The sequence below is a fragment of the Nicrophorus vespilloides genome, unplaced genomic scaffold (assembly GCF_001412225.1).
Source record: "Nicrophorus vespilloides isolate i.1.1-1 unplaced genomic scaffold, Nicve_v1.0, whole genome shotgun sequence".
In the NCBI taxonomy this organism is placed as follows: Eukaryota; Metazoa; Arthropoda; class Insecta; order Coleoptera; family Silphidae; genus Nicrophorus; species Nicrophorus vespilloides.
In genome coordinates, this window is record NW_017096087.1 from 172,093 (window position 1) to 181,395 (window position 9,303).

The following is a 9,303-nucleotide window of genomic DNA, read 5'->3' on the forward strand; positions in this document are numbered from 1 at the left end:
TTTTTTGATATATATTTTATTTTCTTCTCTTCCATTTCTTTATATTATTTTCTGTGTGTGTCCGGCTTTATAAATATATAATATATGTATTACATTTTTATTGTGCTACGTAATCGGTGGGATTCTTGAGGAGTGAGAGTGGTACAGACATTCTTCGGGGTCGTGAAATGGTCCGATGAAGGTTTGGTCTTTCGGTTCTTCGTCTTGGCTTTGGATGGTTGCGGTCGCACCCACGTTACGCGACCGCTTCAATGGTATGACCATCATCGGACGCGGAGGATGAGGATGTGGACGAGGGGAAGGTGTATTCCACAGAGGTGTCCTTTGTGTTCTTCGATGTGCATGCTTTCGCATCCTCCTCCGGCTCGAGCCACCACTCCCTGTTCCTCGCCTCCTCCAATTGATGCTGAACCGAACGTTTTAATCCACGGGGAAACTTTCACACGACATCGCTCGGGCCTCTCCTCATCCGGCACAGAAACAACGCAAGAAGCCAAACCGTTCAACAATAACAACAACAACAATAACAGCAACAACAAAAACGAACGAATACATTCCACTTAGTACAAATTAACATCCACATGCTGTTCTTTAATATAAAATCATAACACTTCTTCGTTATTCAATTTAATAAACAGCAAAATTTATTTGTTGTTTTCCGAGATAAATATTTCATCATTTCATTTTACAAGATACAATAGTAAATTCAGTTCTCGAACAAAAAAATTCGGTTTTTAAACAGTATATCGTTCTTTTATGCAACTAAATTTAAATTTACATAATTGTTGCATATTATGTAAAATTTAAATTTTGTTTTTTAAAAATTTTGCGTTTTTGATTATTTCCTAATATTTATTACTTTCTTATCAAATATATAAGTTTTTCTTTTAATCAGTGAATTAAAATTTATGTAAGATTGAAAACAGTCAAAAAAATGTTGAAAATTGAAAAGATTGAAGTGAAAATTTAATTTATTAATAAATAAGACTACTAAATTTTTATTATTTTTATAATAATACTAATATTTATTGAAACTATTGACCATCTTTCCTATTTCAACTAAGTTTCCTTCTAGATTTACTAAAGTTAAAGTTTTCTTTATACTTGATATATTTATTACGTAATTAATTGAAATTTCATAAATTTGATTTTCATTAATAAATTTATCTTGTTTGGTTTGTAAATCATAGGTGTATTATCTTCACATGTTTTCTTCATACGTAGTAGCGTAAATTCGTCAAACAATTGTAGTAGTTCTTAAATACATTGCCTAACTCAATTAAATAAATTATGTAACAGTAAATTTTGTTCATTTTCTGAATTAATATTTAATTTATATAAAAATCGATACAACTTTATTCTCACTACAACTTTTTCATTACATAAAAATTCCATATGCAACAGATTTTTCATAACACAAATCTATTTTATTTCCTTTTAATACTTACATTCTATTCCTATCATAAATCACACAAAAATAAGAAATGTTTATTGAAAAAAAACAATAATACAAAAATTCTATTTTATACAAATTTTACATCACTTAATCACGATTTTTTTTCTGTATATGTAAACTATACATTAATATCATGAAACTCACAAATATAAGAATAATTTCTTCTATTTTAAACATATTTTATGTAACTTAAGTTTGTTTTATTTCTGTAAGTAATTTTAAAGTGAATTTTCATTTAAATATTTGTACATCCAATGACGATCCATAAACGATTATAGTAGTTCTTAAATACATTATTAAAGCTAACTCCATTAAATAAAATTATGTTCATTTTTTGAATTAATATTTAATTTACATAAAATCTATACAATTTTATTCTCACTACATTTTTTTTTTCATTACATAATATTTCATACTTTTACATATTTAAAAAATAATATAAAAATTCAATTTGTAACAGATTTTTCATAACGCAAATCAATTTTATTTTCTTTTAGTACTTTAATTCTATTACTATCATAAAGCACACAAAAATAACAATTGTTTCTTGAAAAAACAATAATACAAAAATTCTATTTTATACAAATTTTACATAACTTAACTCGATTTTTTTTCTATATATACTTTAAATACATCACGAATCACACAAATATAAGAATCATTTCTTGTATTTTAAACAGATTTTATATAACTTAAGTTTGTTTTATTTATGTAGGTAACTTTACAGTGATTTTCTACATTGAATTTTCATTTACACTTTTCATTTAAATATTTGTACATCCAAGTGTATTTTTTTCATATAAATCCAATTAGAAACATTCTTTAATTAATTGAAAAAAAAACAATATTTTTTAGAATTTATTTTTAATTTTTCTCAATTTATTTTGAAAATTTCTAACCGTACTATTGTGAATCTTAGACTATTCGAAGCCGCACTATACTTTATAAAATTATAATATTAATAACAAAATTTGTGTATTTTATCAAATTTTCTATAAAAGAAACCAAAAAATTATATTTTTGAAATCGAAATTTACATAAAATAATAGCAGGATTTTAAAATTATTTTTCGATGTAAACATTAACCAAAAATACAGTAATTAGGAAACATCTGGGTATTCAAGCAAAGATTCCAGATGATGAATATCGTTTTGTTTTTTTTTTGTGGTAGAGAAGGAAGCGCAGCAGAGCAATGAAATAATTTGCTCCTTCGTCTTTTATGTGTTTTCGTTGCTCGAGTCGCGCCGTTCGTGTTTTATTTTTCTGCGTCCACCGTCCTCCCTGTTATTTATGGTGGTGTTTATGGGAGTTTGAGCAGCGTGAACGGCTCGGGCCCCGGACGGCACATTTGTTATTGCCTCATTCAACAGGCCGAAACGATGGAACAAAAAAAAAGTTAAAAAAAAATAAAATAGAGAATATATATATAATATAATAATGCCCGAACGAATGTGCTTCTTTTTTTCCCTTACATTCCCGACGCAGAAATCCGCTCATTCATTCCTTTTTTTCCATCCCCCCAATTCTTTCCAACATTGCTTTTTTATCTTCATCTATACACACATTATACTTACGAAATTTCTCACCCCTTGGTGAAAATGAAGCGAAGAATGGTGAGTCGGAGTCCATTAAACCTCAATGGCACTTCAGATTCGGGTCCAGAGGTTGAATGAACAGTTTGGCCAACATCTATTCACGTTTAGAGTTATGGTATATGTTCTGGAGGAACGTGCAACTCAGAGCATTGAGCATTTGACATACAACACTTCTCAGGTGGAATCAAAATATTGAGTCTATAGGGTTTTAATGACTTTTGAGAATTTTTACTTCGAATTAATGTCAACTCTTTGTAATTCAAGTTTAGTGGACAAATCTATGCTCAGTTGACTAATTATATTTATAGTATTATGAGTACACCTTATTCAAGCGTTTCTCAAATATTTTACAGCTTATAGTTATACTATGATTAAATAACATACAATTTTTTAACGCTATGACACAAAAATGACAATAAAATGACATCTGTCACATGTCATTCTGTAACTCATTAACCTAAATTTTGTGTGCTGGTGGTTCCACTATGAGACCACATAAAAATGATTATTTCTCAGTGGTTTCACAGTGGGACCACATGTTTTTTTTTAATAACTAAACAAATTTAATCATGCTTTCGTAATGTATTAAACATTTTTAACCTAATTTGACAAAAATATAATCTGGGACACAAACGTATAACGAAAAATATATCCAATATTGGATATGAGAACGGCTGCAATAGATTAATGCGAAATATATAATTTTGTTGTCGATATTTCATCAACTGAACTCGGATCGTCACGTCCTGAGCATCGATCGTACAATAATTATGTAAATTATGCAGAAAATTATAAACAACAACAAAATAAAAAGTAGAGATAGAAAGAAAACGACGTCCATAAATTATAATATAATGATGATTGATGGTGTGTTTAATTGAACTAAACCAGATCCCGTGCTTCTTGTGCAAGTTTAGCATTACGTTATTCCACGAAGCATAAACAAATTGTTGTTGTTGTTCGATCAACGCTCTGTTTTTTTTTACTGTTCTTGTAATTTATTTATAGTTGTTTCGGATCCGATATCGTCGGATATTGAGCGGAGGTGTGGGTCCAAAGACAAAAAAATCGGACACGTTAAAAATTGAAAGTGTTAAAAAAAATGTAAGAAATGTGACGTCTTCGTTTATTTTCAAAGTGTGCAATGGAAAAGGATGTAAGATGTTTACCGAATAAACAACGAACCGAATAATAACACTTGCGCTGTTTTTCCGCCCACTAAGAGGATAATAAAGATGTTTTGCTGTGAATTTTTTTTTTCTTGGACGTCGATGACGAAAATGGTTTATATCTAATATTAAATCTGCTTTTAACATCTTATTTAAATTGAACGAAATAAAAATAAAGTGTGCATTTATAAATTGATGGAAATAAAGAATTTTTAACCAAATTTATTCTAAAATTTGACAGAAATATAATTTGGGAAACAAAGGGTTAACGAAAAATGACAGCTTTCACTTCGTTTATTTTTAACCAAAATTTATAATTTAAATAATGACATAATTGTGTCAGTACTTATAAGTACCGACAAAGGGTTAAAACAATGGATTTGTGAGTTAAAAGTTGTAACAATTAGTAGAGTTCTGCAGTGGAACCACATTTTTTTTCAAAAACTAAAGAAATTTGATTATGCTTCTTAATGAATTACACATTTTTAACCTAATTAATCCTAAAAATCGACGATTTTGACAGAAATATAATCTGGGACACAAAAAATGACAGTTGTCACTTTCTTTATTTTTAACTCAAATTTTTAATTTAAATAATGAAATAAATTTGTAATAATTAGTAGAGTTTCGCAGTGGAACCACATGTTTTTTTTAATGTATTATACATTTTTAACCTAATTAATCCTAAAAATCGACGATTTTGACAGAAATATAATCTGGGACACAAAAAATGACAGCTGTCATTTTGTTTATTTTTAACCATCATTTATAATTTAAATAATGACATAAATATGTCAGTGCTTATAAGTACCAACAAAGGGTTAAAATAATAGATTTGCAAGTTAAAAGTTGTAACAATTAGTAGATTTCCACAGTGGAACCATATGTTTTTTTTTTTCAAAAAAAAATTGACAATTTTAACAGAAATATAATCTGGGACACAAAGGGTTAACGAAAAATGACAGCTGTCACTTCATTTTTTAACCAATATTTATAATTTAAATAATGACATAAATTATAAATGGTTAAAATAATGGCTTTGTAAGTTACAAATTGTAACAATTAGTGGAGTTACCTAATTTTCAATTAATTCATTGAGAATTTGTTGGAATAAGTTGAGTGATTGGAGATGACAAGGTGCTGAATAAATAACGTCCGAACGTATTTATTCTGAGAAGTCGAACGCATTTAGGGGATGTAGATGGATGGAGAGAGGTATTCTCTAATGCCCTCGAACCCGGGGCAAAGGTAAACAAGGGCTGTCGGTAGTTCAAATAGGCGAGGAGGGACGAAGAGATAATGTTGCCCGATAGGGCATCCCCTTTAAGGTGTGCGATCGAATGTAATTTCGGACAGTTATATAATTTATGCCACCCGCCTCGTAGAGAGAGAGGTGTGAAGGTCGCCGCGGTATTTCCAATTCCAGGGAAGATTCCTCGAGGATTTACGACAAATAGATTAGACGATGATGAGAATGATAAAAAATATATTAAGATTTTTCATTTACATAGCGTTATAAATACCATTTTTCTGTTTTCTTTCATCTATGAGGGGTTGGTGGAATGAAAAAGAAAAAAAAAACTTCTTATCACTTCTACAGTATTTGCAGTTGCGTTCTTGTGTCGGCTTCGCCCGTCTTTGAAGCGTGAAAGAAAGAAAAAATTCCGTTTGTGCATTCGTGTCGAACGATTTTCAGGAATTGTTACTACTATCTGAGTAAATACTCGATTTTTATCTAAAATGAACGGGGCCGTATGGTATGTGATGTCTTCTTCATGCTTTGAGAGCGAGGCTTCTTCGTATTGGAGAGAACGGAAAAGAGGATGTTGCTGCTGGTGAAGATGATGATGATGGTGGTGATGGCGGATGGTTGGATGGTTGCGATGGCGAAGGGAGTGGAGATGAGAGGAGAGAGAGGTTGCTGCGTCGGGGCGGAGGAAATCTTTGGTCTTGGGCAGTCGGTTAATATAAACGTCTCGTTAGTTATTTAGAGCTTAGTGAGAGCGGTATGCGCGAGATGTGTATATATGATACGTACTCGGGGGGGTTCATTACCGGGCATGGGAGCCCCCTAAGGGGGTGGTTTGCCGCGGTGTGCTGCCTGCGCCTCAGCTAGAACGCTGGGAATCGCCCCAGGTGCTAGTAGCAACTGCCCCCACCGCCTTAACCAAAGGTTAAGGGTCACTACTCTTCCTCCACTGCCCAACTCTTTCTTGTAATTCCCTTAGCCTTACTATACATTACACACACACACCCATGCGGACACAATATCGTTCCATCCTCCTCCATCAAAGACCTCCAGACGGAGAAGGCAATCGCATTCATTTTATATATATATACATGTATAAGATGATGATGAAGAAGAGAAGAAGAAGACGATGAAGAATATAACAAGAAGAAGAATCGCGCGCATACACACACACACACAAACCGCAGCCTGTCCATAATGTGCAACCCAACTCAATTACGTTTTATAACTTTTCCCGATGCGAAAAAATTATATAATTTATACATAAGCCAACTTTAATAATATTTAACGACCAGTTTGCGAAACGTCACCGGATCGGATGAAAGCTCTCTCTGGTCCACCTAAATGAATCCCACAGAAGAATCTCATGCGAAGATTAATTTAAAACTTCTGTTCTTAATAACATCACATTTTTATTTTGAAAACATTTTTTTACATAACTTCTTTTTAAATAAATTGTTAACTTTCTTAAATGTTTAATTGTCGTTTTTAATAAAACGCACATAAATTGGTATGAAAATATCATCAAAATTTGTATTGAACAATATAATATGTGTTAATTTGTAAGTTTACTTTCTTAAGACTTATTTAATAAATCGCATACAAACTTTCTATTTGAAAATTGAACTTTTTAACATCAATATTATATATGAAAATTGGTAACTTTACTTTTTTAAGACTACTGAAAATCATCACTTTTTTAAGAAAACTTTCTAAACAAACTTTTTCATTTGAAAATTTAACTTTTCAGCACCAATATTCTATGTGAAAATTGGTAACTTAACTTTCTTAATACTACTGAAAATCATTACTTTTTTAATAAAATGCATACAAAATTTCTATTTATAAATTGAACTTTTAATGTGAGATTTTTTTTCATAACTAACCATCAACTTAATTTCTCTGAATCTATTCGATCTTCACACTTATCTAATTTATATTAAATCTCATATATGATTCTGAAAAAGTTATCAAAAATCATTTTTTTCCAGATTTCTAAAGAAATATTTTAAACAATTTTCCTGAAAAATCTGTATGAATTGGGAAAGACAACCCAAAAGATGTAAACGCATTTATTACAAGTTTCTTTTGTATTATGTCCATTCACTATACTTGTTCAGACTTGAAACTCTTTGTTCTGTTAGAGGTTATAGGAAAGTCAAATTATTGAAGAAGTTAAAGAAATTTTAAAGTTATTTTGTATTGAAATATTAAATTTTAAGGTAAATATTTTAATTTCTTTATTATTACGAAATCTTATAAAAAAAAAAACAATCTTATTCGTTTGATTTTAGTTGACTAAATCCATAAGTTTATTAGACAAAAACTGTACATTTCGTCGAGCAGGAGAAATTTCATCATCGTAAATTTTGCAATTATTTTATTATTTATGGACAAGAAGCAAATATTCTTTTTTTTTAACTAACACCGTTTGTAATTCCTCGCATACCAAGAATACGTCCACACGCTCAAACCACCCATGACAAATGGAAAGGCAAAAAAAAATAAAGTAATGGATTTCCTCAATGAAATTCCGAAATGCCATCGAAATTGCGGATCGCGTTATGCCGCACCGCATAAAGGCCATCATCATCTTTGAAACCAATTGCGTTATTTATAGTATTTGCAAACGAGCTATTAATAACATCGTTCCACTCCACTTGACCGCAAAGAACTCATGAGCCGGACGAGATGAAAACGAAAACCTAAAAAGATTTCCACGTAATTCCCATAGCGAGAAACCGCAGAGACGGACAGAGATATTCCAGAAGCCCATCAGATGAATCCGGGCCATCATGGAATTTATAATAATATGAATAATCGTAGCGCGCGGCAAGAGCAAACGGAAGACAACATCATCATCATCTTCATCATTATGATCATCATCTTCGAGCATCTGACTCAGGTGTAAATAAATGCGGATGGATGATTCACGGGCTACCGCCGAGCGGAATTCTATTTTCGGAATTTGAATAAATTCCGTGCGATACCTTTTGCCACCATTAAAATGTCACAGGAATGGTAAAGGTTATGGATGGATGATGCTCTCTTCCTCTTTGCTCTCTGGTCAAAGTGAAAGATTGAGTGAGAGAAATCTGGATGACGAATGCCACCTGAATGCGAACATCATTTCACGCGTGCTTCCAACAATCCAACGTTGTTTCGATGCAATGCGAACGCTCTTACGGTTTACTCTTATTCTAATCTTCGCCTTCGGGCCTTCTGCGTTTCGCTTTCGTAATACGAATTTAATGGACATTTTAATCATGGGAATAGTCCAAAAACGCTTTCGCAACTCCGCTTCTCTCGCTCCTTATAATATACATTAAATAATATTTAAAGTCTCGTCATCGCCTTCAGTTATGTAAATCCGATCAAAATTGGTCCGAATTGGACTCGGAAACGAATATCACGTAACACATTTACTTCTTCCTAACGTGATTATCCATATTTTTCTTTTCTTCTCAAATTACATGTTAAAACACAAAATGTGGACACTGTCAATTTTTAACCTGTCAAGATGTCAAAATTATACAAAATTAACCAAACTTTTTACATATAACCTAAATTAATTTAACTTTAACCTAATCTTAATTCTGACTTATACCAAAGAATATGACTTATTTCAATGCAATATGACATAACTAAATTAACATCCAATACAGTTTTTACACACAAAAACAAAACTTGGTCTAACTAAATATAATTATATAAGCAACGTTTTCCTATATAAAAAATAGAAATTTTATATATATTAACGCAATAAACGTTTTTTTTTTTTGTTGATCAGAAAGATGAATCATAGAATTATATTGCTATGAGTATTCGGAAAAC